This window comes from Ostrinia nubilalis, chromosome 8 (genome assembly GCF_963855985.1).
Source record: "Ostrinia nubilalis chromosome 8, ilOstNubi1.1, whole genome shotgun sequence".
NCBI classification, from domain to species: domain Eukaryota; kingdom Metazoa; phylum Arthropoda; class Insecta; order Lepidoptera; family Crambidae; genus Ostrinia; species Ostrinia nubilalis.
The window spans coordinates 3,788,878-3,812,766 of NC_087095.1; the positions used below are offsets into that span (position 1 = coordinate 3,788,878).

A 23,889-nucleotide genomic window follows, 5' to 3' on the forward strand; every position below is an offset into this window, starting at 1 on the left:
GACTCATTTAAGCAGCGAAAAAACAACACGAATACGACATGTCTTGTGTGACGAAATTGTGTAAAAACCGTTCTGTTCGAACAAACAAAAATTAAGGAATCACATTTCACAGGCAAAATAATAATCCAATCACTTATTTCCCGACATTAAAATATTGAAATTAATTGAAATCAAACGTCATTCACTCGAAAAAATAATACGTCAAAGACTAGTGTTCTCAGTTATTTACGTGGGAAAATTACCCGAAATATGGGAAATTAATAATAATTTTAGGACTTTTTAGTTATTTATTACGCATACTATGGAAATAAAATAATTTATCATAATAATTGTGTTTTAATGGGATATATTTTCATAGGCAAATTTGATCCTTCCCAAAAATGTGGAACTGCGAAATTCAAATTTTCTTACATTGATTGCAAGTCAGTGTCAGGTTGTATGTTAAAATCTATCAGAGATAATAATAATATATTGATGATGCATAAGCTTATGATTATAATGTACACAAGATTCGTAATTTGTAACTGCGTGAATCATTTTTGATCAAGATTATGTACATACCCTGACACACTGACTTGCAAACAATGTAAGAAAATTTGAACATTGAAAATTTCGCGCCTCAACCTTACCGCATTCACCTTTCATCCTTTTAAAATGGCACGGAATAATTCTGTCTACATTTCCAAGTAACATCTGCCGATCTATGTTTTTCTTAAAATAAATGGGTAAAATGTTTTGGCTAACATGGCATCCCTAAATTCACTCACACAATAGACAAACGCCAAAATTTTGCGTCACAGTTTTGTTGCAGCGCGAGTTCCGTCCGCCTTTTTTTATAGGTCCATGGGCTTAACAAAGGCCAATTTCAGGAGCTTTGTCATATATTGAAACAGGAAACCTCTTTGCGGGGAAATACAATAATTTCTCTGGAATCCAAGGTTTAATATCTTACATAATATTATTTAAATGCGAAAGTGTGTGTGAATGTATGTTTATGCGAGTATAAAGATAAAGATACATTTATTTGTTCAAACATGTGTAGGTACCTACATAAGGTGTTAAGTCAGCATTTAAAATGGTATCAACATGTCTTACCTTTGCGGTGTACAAATTAAAATTAAATTAAAAGAGTATTATGAATGTTACTCTTTCACGCAAAAACTACTGAAGGGATTTTGTTGAAACTTTATAGTATTATTGTATAAACGTCATAATAACATCCTACTAATATTATAAATGCGAAAGTTTGGATGTCTGGATGTCTGTATGGATGTTTGAGTTTGTTACTCTTTCACGCAAAAACTACTGAACGGATTTTAATGAAACCATACAGTATTATTTTTTATAACACAGAATAACATTATAGGCTATAGGGGTAAAACAGGATCCACGCATACAAAGTCGCGGGCGGCCGCTAGTGCCCAATATATTGTTTGGATAAATTATCTATCAAATTATTATCTTCTTAGTTTCTTCTCCCTTTTCTTTATTTTAAGAAATGCTGTCAAAATATCTGATTACTTAACTAAAACTAAAACTTGTAATATTGTTTAAGATGAGCTGCCTGCAGGATCTGTTGCAACAGCCACTTTTCTGGAGCATTTTAACAATTTATTTGATTTACTTAATGAACCCGAAACCGAAACTTTCGGTTATCCGAAACCGTAACCGATTTAAAAGTTTCGGATGTAGGCAGTTTTAATTGTTTTTGTATAGCATTATATGTAAAGGCAAAACAGTCTGATTTACCTTTATAATGCCATCTAGTATAAATTTATATTATTTATTCGATGTAAAGTGTGCGGCCATGAATGAACCGAAAAAAATATCCGTAACCGAAACCGGTATAATATTATTCCTATATCCGTAACCGTATCCATAACCGAAACTACAGCAGAAGGTGCATTCCAGAAACGGCCTCTTGCGCCGACTGGTTTCCACTAAATGGGGAGCCTCGCCCGCTGTTCTGCGGTGCACTGGTTTGGCGCTTTCCTTTTCAGCAGGTGAATATGCGAGCCCCGTATGGAGCCGCTCAGCCCATGCCAAGCTAGTAGATACAGCACTGAATGAAACCTGCCGGTTGATTACTGGTTGCCTAAAACCGACACCGGTACAAATGCTGTATCCGCTGGCTGGAATAGCGCCCCCAGAGATCCGCAGAGCCGTCGCGGCCTCCTCCGAGAAATCGGCCATGCTGAGTGACACACGGCACCCACTTTTCAATTACGACCCTGTGCCTCAAAGGCTAAAAAGCCGAAGCAATTTCGTAAAAAGTGTGTCCCCTCTCCTTCATGACGATCGGTCAAAAGAGAGATGCAGGTTATGGCGCGAGAGAGCTGATCTCCCCTGCCCTTTTGTCCCTATGTCTGAGAGTCCTCCACCTGGACATGAGCTCCCCTGGCTTACCTGGAAGTCTTTAAATAGACTTCGGACGCAGGTTGGCCGTAGTAAGGACAATCTGGCCAGGTGGGGATTCTTGGATGGCTTGAACATGGAGTGCAGGTGCGGTTTTGTTCCCCAGTCGATGAGGCACCTGATGTCATGCCCGTAGTGCCCAAGCAACTGCACTCAGGAGGATTTGATGAGTGCTACTGACAACGCCACTCTTGTGGCGGAGTTTTGGGCTGACACTGTGTAGGTTTGTTGTCGACACGAAAAGAAGAAGACCGAAACTACATAATATCCATAACAGCCCTAAGTAACTCAGTCCACACGCACATGGCTCAAGGGTATAGGTATTTACAGCTTAATTACTATCCATTCGCTTTAAGTTTGCCGCTGGCGATATGACGTCACTCGAAGGGAAACGTCTATAACTACACTCGCGAGCAAAAGTATGGAATCACTTACATGAAGTTGTTTCCACGCGAACTTGTGTACTAACGAATTTGTTAGTAACAAAAAAAGTGGCACCATTTTAAAGATTAAACTTTTATCTTTAAATTGATACCAAATTCATTTAAATCACACCAGTATTTAAAAAGATATCCCGGCTGATGTGAAGAAGTAACGAAAAAGACATGTATGAACTGTTTGATACGTCGCGAGTTGCGGCCTATTTACCCCCTATAAAAGCACGCGTTTTCGGATTTTTGCTTTCACACGTTGATTCATACACATCTCCGCTTCTTTTGACACTTTACCTGGGATTCTACACCTTCAGAAACAGCACAAATCGTTGCACTATTGCAAGAAGGGCTCAGCCAGCGAGCTGTCGCACGTCAGCGCCACATAAGCCAGTCCTGGGTTTCGAAAGTTTTAAGACGCTTTCGGGAGACTGGTGGCTTTATCCCGAGACCAAGTTCTGAACAGCGCCGGCGCACATCGCAGAGGGAAGACCGTTTTTTCATGTCAACCTCTCTATGAAATCGTCATTTGACTGGAATCGACGTCCAGTAAGAGCTCAGAAATGTTCGTAGGATAGCTGTTAGCGAGTAGACAGTTTGTCTAAGACATAAACAATAGAATTTAACTCCAAAAAGGCCTGCCACAGGCTCGAAACTGACGGCAGGTCACCGATAAGCACGCTTTCAATTTGCTCGTACACATCTCGATGTTAAGTCGAGCAAGCCACCTCCATAAGCCACTGTTTCAGCGAACCAGCACTGCACAAATCGCTCCTCAAGCCGCCTATAAACCCGACCTCTTCGACTGCTGCCCTGCAAACACAGTTTGCATTCATCGGAGAACAGAACTCGCCTCCATTACTCGCCTTCCCATCGAGATGTGTACGAGCAAATTGAAAGGGTGCTTATCGGTGACCTGCCGTCAGTTTCGAGCCTGTGGCAGGCCTTTTTGGAGTCAAATTCTATTGCTTATATCTTAGACGAACTGTCCACTCGCTAACAGCTATCTTACGAACATTTCTGAGCTCTTGATGGACATCGATTCCAGTCAAATGACGATTTCATAGAGAGGTTGACATGAAAAAACGGTCTTCCCTCTGCGATGTGCACCGGCGCTGTTCAGAACTTGGTCTCGGGATAAAGCCACTAGTCTCCCGAAAGCGTCTTGAAACTTTCGAAACCCAGGACTGGCTTATGTGGCGCTGACGTGTGACAGCTCGCTGGCTGAGCCCTTCTTGCAATATTGCAACGATTTGTGCTGCTTCTGAAGGTGTAGAATCCCAGGTAAGGTGTCAAAAGAAGCGGAGATGTGTATGAATCAACGTGTGAAAGCAAAAATCTAAAAACGCGTGCTTTTATAGGGGCTAAATAAGCCGCAACTCGCGACGTATCAAACAGTTCATACATGTCTTTTTCATTACTTCTTCACATCAGCCGGGATATCTTTTTAAATACTGGTGTGATTTAAATGAATTTGGTATCAATTTAAAGATAAAAGTTTAATCTTTAAAATGGTGCCACTTTTTTTGTTACTAACAAATTCGTTAGTACACAAGTTCGCGTGGAAACAACTTCATGTAAGTGATTCCATACTTTTGCTCGCGAGTGTATAACAAACTATATTTAGAATGTTTTTTATTTATTAATATTGATAAGAATTGTGTATTTGCATAAAATAAGACACATTAATTGCGTTTAATCACTAACCGATTGCCTTGAATCGCGGTTGGGGGAGGGGACGCGCGTTTAGTTATGGAGTAGTGTCGATGGGAATGAAGATGTATGGTCCTTATAAATAACCCATTACCCAGGACACTACTGGCTTGGTAGTGTAGAAGGGAAAAAATATTCCCCACGACACTACTGGTAGTGTGGTTTGTTGGTGCGGTCGGTCAGAAGGGCGGCAAACTTAGCGCGAACGGGTAGTATGTGAGCCATTCCACACGTGTACATAGGTACGAGTAGTACCTATGGCGTGCTATGCTAATAATAATTATTATTGTCTTTGCAACACGTCTAGCATAAATATGTAGGGTATACCTACTAGGTAAAAATAGGTAATTTATTGTAGGGCTTTTGTTCACACGGAAAAAATGACAAAGTTTTTAGTTACTTATCAAATAGGTAGTAGTAACATATATGTAGAAAACAGGAACTTAGATGCCAACGAAAGAAAATAGGCTATCAAATGTTGTTTTGGGGACTTACCTTTATAAAAATATCACATTTAAAAATTCATACCATTTGTTGTTATTTAAAAAACAATGTCAATTTTGACGATTAACTGAAAGTCTATTATCTATGAATATAGTAGCGATATATGGTATCCAGCGGCAATGGCAGTGCAAAATTTTGACAATGACTGTAGTTATCATACTTCGAGTTTGTCCATGGAGACGGCAAAAGTCCTTTAGTTGGCCATAAAGTAAACTTAACGAAAAATGTTACTTAATTGATACCGAGGCGCAACCTGGAAGCATTGCTAAGTGTGCTCCTCGTTACTGGTTCATCGTTCGTCATCGTCATTGTTCGTAAAAACCGGGTCGCGGCAGGCAAATAATAAAATTAGTCTTATGTCTTCTCCCTTATTAACTTCGATGGATAAATAGCTAAACCTCCTTGCGCGTAACTGACGTTTGTTGGAAAACCGATTTTTTCAGGCCATCGGATTTTAATTTCAAAAGTCATTGACCAATCCCAGTTCATATAATAACTATTATGACGTTTTCTATTGGCCAAAAGATTTAACTCTCTAAAAATCCGCGTGCAACCATATCCTGCTTAAATATTGTGCACTTTATTGAGCACAGATAAACAAGCTAAATGACAAATAGAATAGATTGAAATGACAGATTGCACTTGAATTACCCTACAGGTTCTACAGCTTGACCGCCAATAAAACCCAACCAGTGAAATTCACGTTTGTCTCAGCGGAAATTTAAACTGTCATTGAACCCGATCAGAAGAACATAGGAGATACAGAATAGGTAGGTACTAGCGAAATTTCTATGATCACCGTAAATTTCCATCCATGTAAACAACGATATAGGAAGGGATCAAACGAAACAGAGAGTCACGTAGCCAACTGCTTTATGATGGACCTTTGCATAAAAAGGTATTGTTTAGGAAGGATTAACTCAGATTATGCTTGGAAATAAAATGTTCGTGTTTCGCTGGTTTTTATTTCACAAGGCCCAAAACTCCAAGAGTCGACTGCTAAAATAATCATTGTTACATTTAGTAGATTTATGCAAATTTAATTGGTGTGAGCCATTAAGCAGACTTCAGAGGCGTTAGAGAGTACTAAATACGAATTACGAATCTAGAATGAGACAGTAGTATAATGAACTCGTAAACTTAATTCTAATTGAAATTTAGTGCTGTCTTAAGAGGTATAAAAGACGGCACAAAATCAGTTCTAGTTTCAGATCTTTATTTTATTATTTTGTTTCCATTGACTTAATCGTCTCTAAAAGCCACAACTGAACCGAGATTAATAAATGGATTGAATAAAACGGTTTTCATTCATGACTCCACGATTAATCTCGCTATGCAAGTTACAAAATCCAAACGAATATTTTCATAATGGGTTCTCAATTCATTCTATGCTTTATTGAATATTATTTATAGATAGTGTTACAGTGCTTGTAACGAAACTACTCCGAAATGGCTTAACCGATTTTTGTGTTTATAATTATTCATTAGGTGTGATAATAGGACGTAAACAATTTTTCATGCCCCTAGTTCATACTTTTTACGCGTACTGTTACATCGCTCTGATGTATACAAAACCCCTGAAGCCCAGAAAATCCTGCGGCATCAGCTTTTTTGCCCGAGTTGGCTCGCCCGCTTCACAGGCTCGCCAGTTCTTCGCTACCACTCGTACGTGACGGCTGCCTCTTTCAAATCAAACCAGTGTATATTTCTTTTAGCAGTAATAATTTATCTTTTTTTAAAAAGACTTCATCAAAGCCCGGCCTAACAGTACGAAGTCGCAGACACGGCTAGTGTTATAAATGATGATATTCAGTTTCTTTTCCTACATAAAATTAGCTCCCACCTCATAAGTTTCTGTTATCATTAAGCACATCCGAGTGGGCGTAACTAGATCATAAGTAACCAACTTAGTTAGGTATCCTACTAGGAAAAACATGATATGAGAGTTCAGCTTTTCATACACCAGGCTCTTCTTACGTGCCTAGGGTTGCCAGGTAAAGCCGGACGCTTTAGCCGGACATGTTTGTGTCCGGCCAAATATTCTCTCGTCCGGCCTGTCCGGCTTTTTATGTAGCTGCAGGGCTAACATAAATATACCTACCTAATGGTTCATGTAGGCAGTGCCGGATTAACCTATACCTAAGCAAATTTAGCATAAGCTATAACGTGTTGGGGTGCACCACCAAAAAGAACATAAAAAATTTGCTAGTACTTAAGTAAATTTTATTTTCCGCGAATTCAAGATGGGTCATCCCACCTGGATGTCCGGCCACATTAATTACCGAGTCCGGCTTTTGAGTTTTTGGACCTGGCAACCCTACGTGCCCAATATTTAAACTTACTTGTGGTTCTAGGAAGACGGTTAGTTTGTAAGCTACCCGAACATTGTTAGGACTGAGCACTAATTTCGTTGTTAATTACGTTCAAGCGCTGAACAGTCGTAGTTACTACCCTACTGGGATTTGTGAGGTTTTGATCACATAAAACTTTGAATTCATAACACTTGTAGCGCTTTTTGCTTAGGGTCTATTTTAGCATGTTTATGGACATATACAGGGTGAAATTTAAAACTTTGGCTTCCTTTTAGTATAAGACTCTACTCATGATACATAGTACGACCACATTCCCCAAATGTGAGACAAATCCAATGAGTTTTTTGTCTTTATTTTTACAATTTATTTGTATTTTTTGTGCTCTTATAAAAAGAAAACGCTTATACAGTCAACAGCTCACCAAACGTACAGTATGTTGCTGAAAATTTTGTCTAATTTTAGCACCAGCATCACCTTGTTTCGGGTCAGACAAGGCTTTTTTAAACACTGTATATTTTACTTACACTATAATGGCAGCATTGCTTCACAGGCGAGAATTCCCAATCGGTTCAAAATTAATTAATAGCAGCACTGGTAGCAGTTTCTGCCTGAGACTGGGTACACAGTTTCGCTGAGCTTGCCCATCCTATGTTTGCGTTAGATTAAACACCTTCTGAATTATTGCCTAGGGCAAAATAGGCTGTGTTCGATCGCTTACTAACTAATTTCATAATAGAATTTTGAACCTTGCTTAATTGGACATAAAGTGTAAACATTGATGGAAATTCATCATATATCTACTTGCGTCATTACAGGTAATTAATTTATCAAGCAAAGTTTATATAAATATTAAAATTAACTGTACTCTTCTTGTTGGTTTCATAAAATATCCAACCAAGAATCTGAATTTCCTTTTTAACACCTCTCGACGCCGTGAAATAAAAATTAATTTACCCAATTCGTCTGTGGGATTTGAACCTTAGAAAAAGATGATCCGGGCATTCATTACCCTGAAAGAAAGCGATCATCGTAGTAATTAATTACTTTAAAAATATCATTTCCGCGAAACGAGCGCGGAGTTTTCCTGAAACGGGCGTTTAAAATTCTTTGCTTGAAATAATCACGGCGATTAACATTATCCATTAGGTATTTAAGCTCAGGAATATAAATATTTCCTTAGCAACAGGAATTTTCGTGACTTCCAGTCAAATTATTTAAACTGAATCAAAATCCTCTCCGAATACCATCCGAATTTTTGGCATACTTTTCATATCATTGTTATCATAGCAACTATAGATCGTTTCATCCACGAAGACGCGCTTCACCATTCTTCCGCGAATGTGTGAGTGTTATCGGTACACGCTAAATTATTATCAATGAGTGCACACGCACACTAAAATAATGACGCTCTGACTCGCTCTGGCTCTGACATTATATTGAACAAGCACATTTTGTGAATAAACATAGAAGCTGATGAAGAACTACTCGTGAAAGTAAGTTACGATATTACAATAAGATTCTGTAGAATGGCAATATTGAAATGTCATGCCTGTGTGAATTCAATGCATAAACTTTATTGCTTCCTTACACGAGACTTTTCAATTTTACTTTGAAAGTTTTACAGTTCGATGCAATACATTATTTTCCCGTGTAATAATACTAGCATAGTAATGTATTTACGCAAGAAAATAAAAATTTATTACTTAAAGAAAATTTTAGGGTTTTCAAATTTTTTTGCATTTTGTGGATGCAGGATCAAATGATGATGTTGATGATGATGATGAAATGTTTTTGAGAAATTACACCTAGGAATTGACAATTTATGTCAAATCCTGTTTTTAAAGACCTCCAGAACATGTAGACTGTATTTCGAATTTAGACTTTACCAGCTCTATTATAGATATTACTTTCATTTCTATGAGACTTTTTATTTTTATTTTCAAACCAAAACATAATATCTTTTGCGCGTCAATGTTTTATGCGTAATAACCCATAAATGTTTATCTACCTCATCTAATACGCCATTAAAATTTCCTTATGTCGCGGAACGACTGAGCTGTTACGGCCCTTCCTCAAGATAACATTGTCTTGATTTCATTTACTCCACGCGAAATATATGGGGCCCATGGAACACATAATCATTTATTAAAGTCATAAAGTATTAGGTCGTTGAATATTTTGTAAAGTTCAGACGTTAAACTTAACGTATTCTTAACCATAAAAACGAATATTGATATGAAAACATGTAGAGTTTTGATAAGTACTAACACCCGTATCACAAACATTACTATGATGTTTCACAGTGCGCATGGACGCACAGGGTGACACACGAACCAATCACAGAGCTCTATTCGACGTTCGATTTGCTGCTTCACTTAAGCAAGCATCGTTTGTGAATGGAAAGGTTAACTCATGTTAAGATTCAGAAAATGCATTTATTTTATTTTATCACACTGAATAATTATGAACAATAAATAGCAATACCACAGATAAATACTAAGCAATACCTACGTTAAAAATAAATTTAATTTTGAAGTTTTTAATGGTGTCACAAAACAAATTAAGATTTTATTTTAATAGCAACTTTATTAGAGAATAAAGACCTCTTTTCAGCACTGGCCCACTTTATTGTCCTGAAGCATTGGTAGGGTTTAATAGAACGTTTAAATGCCTTATTGCAAAAAGATTTATTACTTTTAACATTTGAAGATATCGATTATACATATAAGCTAGAGTTTGGATTTTTCAATGAAAAATCACGTCCATGGTAGTTTAAATTCATCGACGCCCTCAAATATTCAGTTTATGGGGTAGCAACAAACTTGTACAAAGGTCACTGGAGACGCATCCCAACTAACTTTGCTCCTGACCTTCCAGTAAGAAGTTAGTTCGCTATTGAATGCTGAAACGTTACAGTTATGAAATCAGCTGGAGGACAATATTGTTACGTTAGCTCACAACTTTGCATTTATGGGGTCATGTTTTCCTCCATATTGTTTAAGTGCCAAACTTTTGTACTTACAAATACACTTCAAGCTATAATAAATAAAATAAATAAATTCTTTATTGAATAACTTATTGACAGTTTTTAACAATAGGCTAATATTAAACTATAATAGGTAAAAGTACATACGTGCCTGAACTAAGAATTATAATTCCTGTATCTCAGGCAAAAAAGAGGCTTACATTACTTTATTAATAGAACTATTTCTAGCAATATAATACTTACTGTAATTATTCGATTATGGAAAAAAATATAAAATATGAGTTTAATATTTTCTAATTATCTGTCTGACGGACTAAATAGAATTTCGATTTCATTACCCAGTCATCATCCCTATTAATAGGATTTGAGGTGGACTCTTTCTTGTAAGTTTCAATGGCACCAGAAGGAGTCGCTCTCCCTTAACAAATTAACATTAAGTAACATTTTTTATCATAACCAAAAAATTAATAAAATCACCACATACTTACTTTAGGTTGCGTTTGGTGTGTGTGTGTGTGTGTGTGTATGTGTTTGTAAAATGTGTAGTTTAAAATATTATTAATCACTAATATGCTCGAATTATTTCTACATTCCGATCTACGATCATCAAATTGTTCGTATTTGTTAAGTTAGTAATAGATAGTAGGTACTAACAAATAGTTTCTGTGGTTAGACCCTCCAGTAAATTAGCTAAGCGATCAAATAAACGTAAAATCTTATCACCAAAATGCCTTGATAGACTTTATCGTCGTTAAAATGTACATGTTCTCCAAATGTTACTTGTTTGATAGTCAGACGAGATAGAAGATATACTTAATTTAACCAAACACAGATTTAAGTGTCGTATCCTTGCGAAAGCCTTGTTCAATCTAGAACATCGACTATTTACGGCGACGATACGTTCACGATTTTATATGATCGACTTCGTTCGCTGATAAACTGGCACTAAAACCTAAGCCTAGTAAAAGTCGACTTTATCATGAAACGCGTAACTTATTCTGTACTAAGTATTTGACTTCCACCAGATGAAGGTTATGCCGGCGCTACACTATCGTCCAACTGTTTGTCCAACCTTCCACTAGAGAGGTAGTTCGTGTATGACGCATAAAGTTAATATTCCTTCGGAAAAGAGCAACAACCACGAGCTGTCAAACGTAACCGATTTTGGATGACACTGGGTATCATTTGTGTGTCAGTATCAGGATTATTTCACTGTTTAGTACAATAAATCAATTACTGAACCAGTCACCACGTTTCTGAAACACTATTTCTCATAAATATCCACGATTTCACTTACGTAAAATCTGAAAATAATTATCTCAACAGTTAACATTTTCAGCGTGCCAATAAGTGCCTCCGAACTATTAAACAGTTGCAATAACGGTTCTGTTTGACGTGACAGCGACGGCGATATCACACAGTGTTAAGTCAAGACCCATCTACGACATACGCGTATTGGATCCAAATCTATAACTTGGAACCAACCAAATGTGTGGCGCTGGCATTAACTGGACTAGGCTGTTGGACGATCCGCGTGGTCTGTCTCGTCAACTCGGCGGGCCTGTCGGGCAACCCGTAACCCACAATTGAGTGGGCCGGGGGCCGTCCAGGCATTTGCCCGGGTCACGATGCAGGGGACATCTTTAAAAACCCCCAGAGGTGGGGGCTGGCGGGGCGTTTGCCCGGGCCCATTCTTTGGAGGGCCGCTCTCGGTACTTCTCTGATCAGCAGAGCTGACCGAGCAGCGGTATAGAGCAGACCGTAACCCGCTACGGCGGGCCGGGGGTCCTGTTGTACCAGGGCCGCGAGGAGAAAACCTCTATAAAAAACAACTGGAGGAGGGGATTGGGGGTTCCCTCGAAGCCAGAGAGGCTCGCTTACGAGCGTGAACGTGAGCCTGAGGTGGAGCTGCGTACGAATTTCCAACCAGGACAATAACTCGCGGCTCGGTTTCTTTGGGCTCTGGTGGAAACCGTCGGGTTTTAGTGGGTAGGCCCCGCCTTTAGTGGGTAGGCGGAGAGAGTCCCACATAACCCACTGGCCGTCCCCATAGACCAGTGGGTATGCGCAAAGCATTTCCCGACGAAAAAAAAGGCTGTTGGACGATAGTGTGGAAACGGTACAAAAAGTTTTAATGAACATACATAAAGCATATCGCATCTGACTCGCATACAGGGCAAGCAAATAGTGCGCTTTGTGCGAGTTCTTTTACGGGGTATAAAGACGGGAATAGCCTAATTAGGGAGGCGCTAAGATTTTACGGCGCCCTCCCCGACTAGTTTAGTAGAATAGGCCTATAAACCTTCTTCGGCATTGTACCTGGTGTTACAGAAAATAGACAATGGGCGCAAATCCTCTCTCGTTACTGTAATCAAAGAGGTAGGTACTATGTGTTCGCTTTAAGTTTGCCGCTGGCGATATGACGTCACTCGAAGGGAAGCGTCTATAACTTTAACAAACACAAAATATTTTTTATTTATTATTATTGATAAAAATTGTGTATTTGCGTAAAATAAGACACATTAATTGAGTTTAATCACTAACTAATTGCGTTTAATCGCGGTTGGGGGAGGGGACGCGCATTCCACCGACCGGCAAACCTAGCGCGAACGGGTATAGGTGTACCAGAATCTCATGGCAAACAAAAATATTGGAAAAGTGTGTTTTTCATATGGCAATTATCTATGGTTTAATTGTCACCTGTCAAAGAAAATTATGACATCTGTCAGCCGCTGCAAAAATTTTGTAATCTCTTCTTGACTATTTGTTATTTTTGTGAAAAAGTCGAAAAAGCTCAAGCAAGTCATATTGTTTTCAATGTGAATTGTAAAATAAGGCATAATTCAAAGTCAATCTTTGATTATAAGCGCGTCGTCGAGTTGACAGTAAGTTGGACTGAAATGTTTTGATACATTTAGTTTATTACCCAACTACGTCACAAGGAGGGTTATGTGTTTTATATTATTCTTAATAGCTGCTTTATCGGGGTTTTCAGGTATATCTCACAAATTGGTGCAGAGGAATGGTCAAAATGTTATGACCATGTAAAGAAAATTGAAAAAGATTTCATCTCTTTATCTTGATCATCTATTGAAGAACAAGAAATTGCAAGTGGAGTTCTTAGAATCGTTTTCTAGTTCTGAATGAAGTGATAAGTTAAAAGTATGATGCATAATAAAATTAGTTACTTAAAGTAATAATACGATTTATTTATTTTTCAAGACATTTTCCTATGTTAAAAACCCGATGTATAACAACATTCTTCATACACATACCTACCTAAAATGTATATTAGTACTTCATGTTCATTAATACTAAAGTCATAAAAGTAAAAAATTAAACAGTATCAAGATCGTTTATTCCAATTTCCCCAGTATTGCTCTCAACAAAGTTTATTTTCCCTATTTGCCATGAGATTCTGGTACACCTATAGTATCTATTCTTTGTCTATTTATAGTGAGTAACATTCTTTTACCTAAAAGTTGTGGCCTCGCGTCCAGTCGTAGTCTTGTTGTTAGGAGATAATCTTATGCATAAATAGATAAATCACAACTTACGCTGGTAGCAATTCCTAGTAGAAATATAAATCAGTATTATCAACAAAAACAAAACACCTATACAATCAAGAAAAGTTTTCTTTAAAATTTTTACTTGTTTTTAAACCAACCCATAACAATACTTTGTAGAAGTATTAAAGAATAATGTTTATGGCCCACAAGGCATTTGTTGTTCCACCAGTACTTATTTGTTCCTCGCTAACGAGTCACTTAGTAGTACTGGCAGATTTCCAAATTAAGGCTACGTGGGAAACCACTGCCGCTTGTTTTCTGGTTCAAGTATCAATGAAACAAGTTCTTCATGCCATTTGATACTTAACATACTACATTAAACTTATTTAAGCGTTACTTGAAAATACTCCCCTGTATCTTATCTTACTAATTATTATAATACGTGTGAAAGTTTGGATGTCTGGATGTTTTGTTACACTTTCACGCAAATACTACAGATTTTGATGAAACTTTACAGTATTATTGTTTATAACCCAGAATAACATAAAGGCTATAATTTATGACGATCTGTGACGAACTAAATTTCACGCGGGTGAAACCGCGGGCAAAGCTAGTTTTAACATAAACAATTATGTTTTCTTTGCAATGGAGTGATAAGAAAATTGGGTCATCGGTCTCAAGATCCTAGCAAAAGCAAATTCAAATTAATTTTTAGTATGTAGGCCCTTTTCCAGGGCGCTTATGAAATGAAAAAAATTTAGGTGTTTTTAATCGATACGTTTATCCAGACAGTAATTTTGGTACTTTTTGGTCTTGGTGCAACTTAAGTTGGTTCTTGATACTCATTAATAAAGGTACATTTTCTAAGATTGGTACCAACGATACCTTATTGTTAGTTTTTTTAAATAAAAAGATTCAAACTCATTTCAAATATAACGATTAAATTACATATTACAAATATAAATAAAATATTTTGTTTGCACAAGCCAGCTTTGGAAGGCGGACGGACGAACTTTGCGAACTGTCCGAGTGACACGTGATACGCAAATTGTTGCCACAAGAGTTGGGCTGTGACAGTCACAATTAATCAGTGTAGAACTGGCTTTAAATACATTTCAGCTGTGATATGTACGGTGTTACGAGCTACACTGTGGTATTTCAGTCATATTAAATGCTATTTTTCCATAAAAAGAACTGCGAAAGCTCTCTCACAATTTTAAACATTCACAACTCAACGCCATTTTTATTTTATTTTAATTGATAACAGAAAAAGAAATATAATTTTATTTCGGTAACTAATTTCAGCCATAAGGTGTAGACTTCACTACTCGACCATATCAAATGAAAGCTTAGTTGACTGTGCGCCTAAACCTTCAGGCAGACCAACGCGTGCAGATCGCGTCAGCGATGGCGATTACTGCGCCTGCATAGGCCAATGACAGGACGCGCGACCAATGACAGGACGCGCGACCAATGACAGAACGCGCGGCCAATGACAGTCCACGCGACCAATGACAGAACGCGCGACCAATGAGGGGACGTGCGTCCTGCACATCGATTCACACGCATTAAATTCTGTTGCAAATAGCTCTACAACCCGGTCGAGTTAAATGCGCACCTGGCAGCCGTGACGTCGACGCACTGGAACGGACGGGGCGAACTCGAGAAGGTGTGCAGGTGAGTGCGAGGGAGAGTCGCATTCCAGCTAGATGCGTAGATCGAGTAGTAGTAGCATTACAGGAGTAATCGTAGGTAAAATATATAGTATACATAACGTGTTGCTACAAGGAATTACGTAACAAACCAATTTTATTTATATGTGAAACTTATTGGGCTTCGGCATGTGCGTAAGCACAATAAAATCAATTGTCTGGAGCCGAGGCTCAAGCGGCCGTCAAGGTACATCAGTATCAAGTTTTACGTGGGTGTGCATTTTGCATATTAGTTAAAATAATATTATTTTCCTGTAAACCACAACCTTTCATTTATAGGACTGCGTGATTTACCTTAACCTATTCAAGAGCTATGAGTAATTTTACCATATTAGTATGTATTATTTTTATAAAAATAGCTTTAAAATCTACCTAGTATAATGTAGGTACTTATTTGTTGAGTATACCGAAAACACCTAAAATATTTTTGGACTACCTACTTACTTACTGATGTTAAAAGTACCTATTTAATTTTATTAAATGTTACTACAGTTGCTACAATGCACAGTTGAGTGAGTATAATATTTGCCGAAATATGACACAAACTAACTCGCTTGGGGTCCAATCTCAGATCATAGAAGGGAATAGATGTGAAACGGGGGCGTGGCGCGTGTCTCCGCGATATGCCCAGAAACGAACATCGGCCGCGTAGCTAGGTTAGTCGCGATTCAGTCGTACTAAGGAAATGTTCTCCGATATTTTGGATAATGCGTCGTTACGTGCAATAAAACAAGTGAAACGAAGAACTACAGGAACAATGGAGTCATTTACTACATGTAAGTATTGCAAATCCATTGGTATTTTGCTTATAAATAAAAAAAACTAAACATTTTTACGAACGAATTCAGTGCCGTAACAGTTACTGCGATATCGAAATTAGCGGTGATAAAAATTCTAACACACTTGTACATTGACGATTTAGTTAGCAACCACTTTATGTCATGCTCAACTACTGCGCAATGTATTTAATTTCTTCCGATATCCACTGTCGTGTGAAAATACACAGTACGGCCGCATGTGCCGGTCGTAACATAGTGCCGTGCTCGTGTTCTAATGCGGTTTCCTATTATCGATAAATAGAAGTAAATTATAATTTTCTATTTTGTAATTTTAAATAAAAAAATGATGTGTTACTTGCGATTATAAGATTTTACAAAAAAAAAATAACAGTAGAAGTAGTTAGTAACTGTCAACTATGTAATTACTATAAGAGCTAGTTGAAAGCCTAATATAGGCATTATTTTTGATAAACATATGCGGTACGCAGATCGCCATAATTAAAAAGTAATTGCGTGATAGTAGTTAATAATAACATATAATAATAAAAAGGTTTTCATACATAAGCATTTTGTGAAATCAGTTTCGAGCCTTGCCCCTAGCGATTTAAAGTATCGATATCTTGTCGACTCCATTTTGTCTTTGTTCTCTCACTAGTTTTCAAAGTGTGCGTCACGTCACGCGGCCATTGATTGGCCATAAGGCATGCTTTCTGGCCAATCACAGCACTTTTAAGCCGGTTGCACATGTTGTCGTAGACTCTCAGTCGCTTTGTTTTTACACAGTTGAATGTGTGTTTGGGAGTTGTGGTGGGGGAAATGTGGGGACACTGGTTCTCGTTGTAGTTACGCGCGACTTCATATCTATTCTCTTTCTATGATCTGAGGGTCCAATGGACCCCGCGCAAATAATTAAAGGTTAATAGGGATGTTTTTAACCTACTAGTAGCTTTTAAATGGCTTTCAAATATTCATCCAAACTTTACCAGTAGGCAACAAGTTATATTTTTCTCTTTAAATGACGGATCACTAAATCCTCTAAAATACGCATATTCTATCCGAGTGACATGGGTTCTATGACATTTGTTACGGCATCTCCCAATCGACCCAATCGTCCCAATCGTCCCAATCGTTTTTTGAAACTTTGTTAATTGGGCTGACAATATCGATGTGAATGATGGATTTGATAACTAAAACGTGTATGAAACTCCTCCGTCATTCCAGCTTAGCGGCTAAATTAATTTGTCATCGTTTAAGAGTGATGTATGCAGTGGCGGTCACGCTGCAAGATCGTACTAATAAAATTGTCTCGGTCTGTCTGATACGTTTTCACACTTATGCCGCTTAGCCAATTTATGGTCAGGATTAGGTCATGCAATATCATTGCAATAACTCAATGAAAAATAATATTACCTTCCACTCTCATCGTAATTTACTCGTTTATGTAATATGTGGATGACGTGGTTGGTTTCACAATTGTAATCCTAGTCAGTAAGTAATATTATTTATAGTTATACATATTGTGAAGCTGTTTGTCTTCCCAAATAAATGAAAAAAAAAATGAAAACTAGCTATATTATAATGAAGCCAATTTTTTGCTGTTGGTACTAAAATAGTTTGAGACTTCGTGCCACTGACGGCTGCGGCCTAGCTAGTTGGAAATATATTACGACATCTACAGGTTATTAATATTTATGGAAGTTAGGTCACGCTATGTGCCTTTCACTGAGTATACCTATTTGCTATCTCGTGAATCAATAACATACAGGACCAGTAAACCTATTATTCAAATCCAACCAAAAGGCTGAATAGTTAGATTTCTTGCAAACACAGACAAGACAATCAAACGCACTTTTTATAGGCACTTCAACGGGTACTCGAGACAAACATAAACCTTTTATGTAGAAGTTGCGTGTGTGATCGTTGCGATAACGGACTTATCATATGAGGGTAAATAGAAACAGCAGGCTCCCATAAAAGGCCTACTTGATGCCGCGCCCAAAAAAGCAACAATGCGAAAATGGCATTACAATAGAACACGCTATTTTAACTACTACAGTAATGGGGTCTCGGCTTTTTTCTATTGTAAGTTGTAAGTACGATCATTATTTGTTGTGTTTAATGACATCGGAATTTACTTTCTAGTGCGAACAAACCTTAGTAAAGCCGTTAGTTACCTAGATGTTTAAATATCACCTTTAATTAATTATAGCTGAAATGATATTTTCGATGATGATGATTAATAAAGTTGTTATTTTGACGGATTAAGTTTACAAATCTGGTAAGTATCAGACGTATGACGTTTTCGTTGGTGTGGTGTCTAACGTGCCTCAATCTAATAGTCTTAACTTGCCTTCAGCATTTAATTAGTTGAATGACTTTAGTACACTAGATATCGATAAAAACCTCAGAATAGAGCCTAGAACTTCAGAAAGATAGAGTACAATTCCTTAGCCACTTAGCCACTAGGCGTTAATTAAGGTCTTAGATGAAGTTATTAATTCTCTCTACAACTACAGCAGCTGTCTATGTTAATATGGCAGCCTGTGATATTAATCTCCTAGCTCAAACATTGGTGGTATTATGTCTTTATACAAGTCCTTGAGCCAAGTCTAAGACGTTTGTTTAATTAAGACTTTAGAAATCGTTTATCGTTTGAGTCTGCCTGTTGTTCTTGAGAATTCCTTTGGGAAAATAAATAACTGCCAACCTACACATTTCTTAGATAAGAAATCCATTCAACCGAACAAAAATCATATCAAACAAACAACTTTCAGCTAAGTAAATCATAACTGAACGAAAATACAGCGAATTTAAAAGTTAGGCGGCACAAACGTTATTGGATGCTTTGATCAACAAAACAAGTTCAAAATAAAATTAGTTGATATCCTACAAGAACTTACAAAGAGATTTGTCATAAGACCTAAGACAAACAGTTTGAATTTGAGCCCGATAAATAACGGAGCGCCTTGTCTAAATATAGAGTCATTCGGGGTAACAGCACGCGGTGGGTAAAAGTACGCGGTGGTCCGATCTCCGACAGGGGTGGGGGAGCCGAGGTCTGTGTTTGTAAAACAGAGTGGCGCTACTGTCGCCGTTTAGGAGCCACGTGCCGCGCCGACGCAATCTAAGTACTGGTCGCGACACGTCGCCGAATACTTGTAGCACGCTTATTTCGTTTAATTTTTATGCCACGGAAAAGTGTGCTGTAGTTAAATGGATAGCTCTGTGCCAGTAAGTATACTATATTTATATTGTTCATTTAATGTAGTTTTGATCTAAGTTTATCATATTCGTAAAAAGTATTTAACGTGTGTGTTGTGACTGATTATTTGGTATATTTGCCGATTGGGGTAAGAGTACGAGATTAATAGTACGCACGCGTACGTTTACCCCCGTTGCGTACTTATACCCCAAATGAAATAAAAATATCAAAAATTGTTCAATCTTTCAGAATACCTACACCAAAATGCCGAGAAATTACATAAGGAAGGCTCCTCAGCGGACCCTCATCTCATCTCAGATGACCAAATAATGAAGGCCAATTATTTTGATCTCAAAGTGTGACTATTGCCAATATAAATAATTTAAGACAAGATTCACATTATAATAGATACAGGGTGGAATTTTGTAATACCACCTGGAGGGAAAGTACTCTTAGTAATGTAGAGGAATCGAACCAACTAAAATTTGTTAAAAATTACACCCTGTATTTTTATTGCATCGATCGTTAGGGTTAAGTTTATGGATGAAATCTCTCTAACAAACTTGCTTAAATTAAATGAAAGGAAAACCATGAAATCTTAAATTATTATTTTAATTATTTACAAAAAATTGTATGGTATGATAGTGAATTTTCGTAAAATTTTCAAAAATCTTTGAATGGAGTTCTCTTTGTTTTTCTCTATTCTCTTAAAAAATAAGGAATGTTTTAATTGAGTAAAATTTTCTATCTACAATATTAGGAGTACTTTCCCTCCAGTTGGCATTACAAAATTCCACCCTGTATAATACAAAGAGTTCTTATTTTTTTTAATGTTAAAGTTCTTAAAATGTTATTTACAAGATTAAATAAATATTGATTATTGCCAATCTTAATGAGGATCAGTACTGTTGTAGAAAATTCAATAAAACTAGTATCTACGTTAATCTTTAAGACATAAGAAAGATATATCTTTTTGAATTATCCAAATCGGACCATTACTTACGAAGATATTAAGTAATAAACATAGGCCGTTTTTGCCGCTAAAAGTCAACGTACGCAAGGCCGCGTGACGTCATTATATCCGAATCGAGCGCAGCCGGCGTACTAATGGGATGGAAAATATTTTTTTCCGGCTAAACTATCAGTTTTAGAAAAAAACTTTTAATAACATTTATTCTTCAAAATAAAGTAACCTATCGACCAGTAATTTTTAAAAATAAAAATTGTGAAAAATAAGTATTGCTACGTCCAAAAACCACATTTTCATAGGATTCGATGCTATGCGGAGACGCGGTTGGGGTGAGTGTAACTTAATGATTGTTTGTATTGAACATAATAATACTTAATATGATGCTACTAATACCCAGTTTCTGGCCTGGGGGGGGGGGGGATAAGTCATACCCAGCTTATAGCCTGGGGGGAGGGGCAAGCCTTACCCAGCTTCTGGCCTTGGTGGGAGGGGGGAGAGGCAAGTCATACCCAACTTCTGGCCGAGGGGGAAGTCATGCCCAGTTTATGACCTGGGGAGAGGAGAGGGGCGGGGTAGTCATACCCAGCTTCTAGGCTAAGATTAAATAGATTTCCAGCACGGAGCGGCTGTCCTTCCTGCAGCAGCTGGCCCGCCCATCCATGGGAACGGCGAATAGATAGGTAGGTGCGTAGGTTTAACTCAGAAAAACTAAATAACAGGTAGGTATTATTAAGTGTACATCGAAATGATTTTCATAGCAATGTCATATTGTTAGAAGATATACCTTATTGTTAGAAGTAAATAAATTAATACTTATACATTTTTATATTTTACTTGGAAGAAGATATGACTCTAACAACACTTATGTACACTTTATTTGAATAAATCGCCAAATATACCACCGCGGAGACCCCAATCGCGTCTCTGCGTGCCATTGAATCGTATGAGCGTATGGATTTTTTGCGTTATTTTTCACAATTTCCATTTTTTAAAATTACCTATCGATAGCTTACTTTATTCTGATGAATAAATGTCATAACAAGTTTTTCTCTAAAACTGATAATTTGGCTAGAAAAAAATATTTTCTATCCACGCAGTACGCCGGCAGCGTTCGGATCGGATATAATGACGTCATCGTCCCCGCGCCGGGCGGTCAGTGAACTTTTTTAGTAATTTGGCCATAACTTCGTCAATTTTTGTCGTAGAACAAAAATTTTTGCACTGTGTATGAAGGATTTCTTAGCCCTATAAATCTGCATTCACAGCTAAAAATCGAAATGATCCTCATTGTATTCTCTTAGAAATCTGAATGCGTACGTTTACCCTGCGTGCGTAACTTTACCCTAAGACTTGCGTAATTTTACCCACACATCGGGTCAAGAGTACGCATTGGAAAAGTTTTCAGTTAAGCCTATGTAGGGCTAAAACTAATTAATCTTGATGGAAATTTTTCTTAAATAGTGAAAATTTATTAAATATTCTACAGATTTAATATCATAACATGCCAATTATATAATTCTTTATAGGTCTGAGAGGCCATCAAAAAAAAAGTGCGTGCTCTTGACCCGAATGACTCTAATGGAATTTAAATCGAAATCTTTCCTATAAGTAAAGGCCTTTTTCATTTGTTCATTCTCCATTAAGCTGGCACTACAAATGTCAGCCTTTGTCAGTCTTTTGTTACTTTGGAAATAAAAGACAGACATCTATTAGTTAATGTCTCTGTGATGGATTCTATAACTATAAATTATTCTAATTTTAGTCAAAAAGTCGGAGAATTTACATCGCTAGTCTATTTCAGTACATAATTACATACCTAAACAAGCATTTTCTGCGTATCCATGTAATTTGTAACTCTGCTTGTAGGTAACTCGAAAACTGATGAAGATAGATAAATCCTTAAGTACAAAACCAATTTACTAACATTGGCAGTATAACACTTGGGAGCAACTTTTCCGTTTTTAATTGCAATCCCTATAAAATTGCTGCAAGTCTACAAATGACGCTGTCTTGTTATTGGAAAACTTAACAAGGCTGTTCTTAAGTTTCGATACCAATTACCGACAAAGTGCAAAATTCCAACTTCAGGTAGAAAAATACGAGGTTTGCTCGAAACTTCATTGGCGTTAAAACTTTTTTATGTTCGTTTGTGACAATATTTCTTATAATTATGTTTACATAAAAAGCACATTCACTCTATTTAATTGCACATGAGTACTTTAAAATGGTAACTTGATGGGCTTGCCAGCACGAGTACAATCGTATATAATTGATTAGAGGATTGCCGTGAGTGCGTGACAGTTAATGTCAATTACCACTCTATCAATCATCAAGAGCATGAATTAATTATAAAATAGTGAGAAGATAATCATTTTCACTTAGTTCGTGTATCTACAATTCTACACCCAGGGTAGACTAACCGAATCCTTCGATTTTTACCTTTTTGTTGGAAACTAGTACCCAATAAAGCATTAATATTTAAACAAAATCTAAGGAACTACATTCGTTCGTTCGTTCGTTTCAGCCGAAAAACGTCCACTTCTGGACAAAGGCCTCCCCCAAGGATTTCCACAAAGACCGGTCCTGCGCCGCTCGCATCCAGGCACCTCCCGCGACCTTCACCAGATCATCGGTCCACCTAGTGGGAGGCCTGCCCACTCTTACGTCTTCCAGCTCGTGGTCGCCACTTAAGAACTTTCCTGCCCCAGCGACCATCAGCTCTCCGAGCTATGTGCCCCGCCCAAGGAACTACATTACAATCCTCATACATACTACATCACCGCCCTCCAATGAGGATCAGTACTGTTGTAGAAAATGCAATAAAACTAGTATCTACGTTAATCTTTAAGACATAAGAAAGATATATCTTTTTGAATTATCCAAATCGGACCATTACTTACGAAGATATTATATCATATTGTAATAAACATAGGCCGTTTTTGCCGCTAAAAGTCAACGTACGCAGGGCGCGTGACGTCACTATATCCGAATCGAGCGCAGCCGGCGTACTATTGGGATGGAAAATATTTTTTTCCAGCTAAACTATCAGTTTAAAAAAAAACTTTTAATAACATTTATTCATCAAAATAAAGTACCCCATCGACCAGTAATTTTTAAAAATAAAAATTGTGAAAAATAAGTATCGCTATGTCCAAAGACCACATTTTCATAGAATTCGATGGAATGCGGAGACGCGGTTGAGGTGAGTGTAACTTTATGATTGTTTGTATTGAACATAATAATACATAATATGAGTGCTAATAACCAGTTTCTGGCCTGGGGGGGGGGGGTGTTAAGTCATACCCAGCTTCTGGCCGAGGGGGAGTCATACCTAGCTTATGCTTATGGACTGGGGG

General features: G+C 37.5%; 1 protein-coding gene and 1 long non-coding RNA gene across 2 annotated transcripts in view; both read left to right on the plus strand.

Moving 5' to 3' along the window:
• The window catches only part of LOC135073754 (tachykinin-like peptides receptor 99D), a 181,221-nt gene that overhangs the window by 41,359 nt on the left and 115,973 nt on the right, over positions 1 to 23,889 (plus strand). The window lies entirely within an intron of this gene.
• LOC135074107 (uncharacterized) lies at positions 12,997 to 13,561 on the plus strand. The gene is made up of 2 exons (XR_010257748.1): positions 12,997 to 13,246; positions 13,357 to 13,561. It is a non-coding gene; the product is annotated as an uncharacterized LOC135074107 (long non-coding RNA).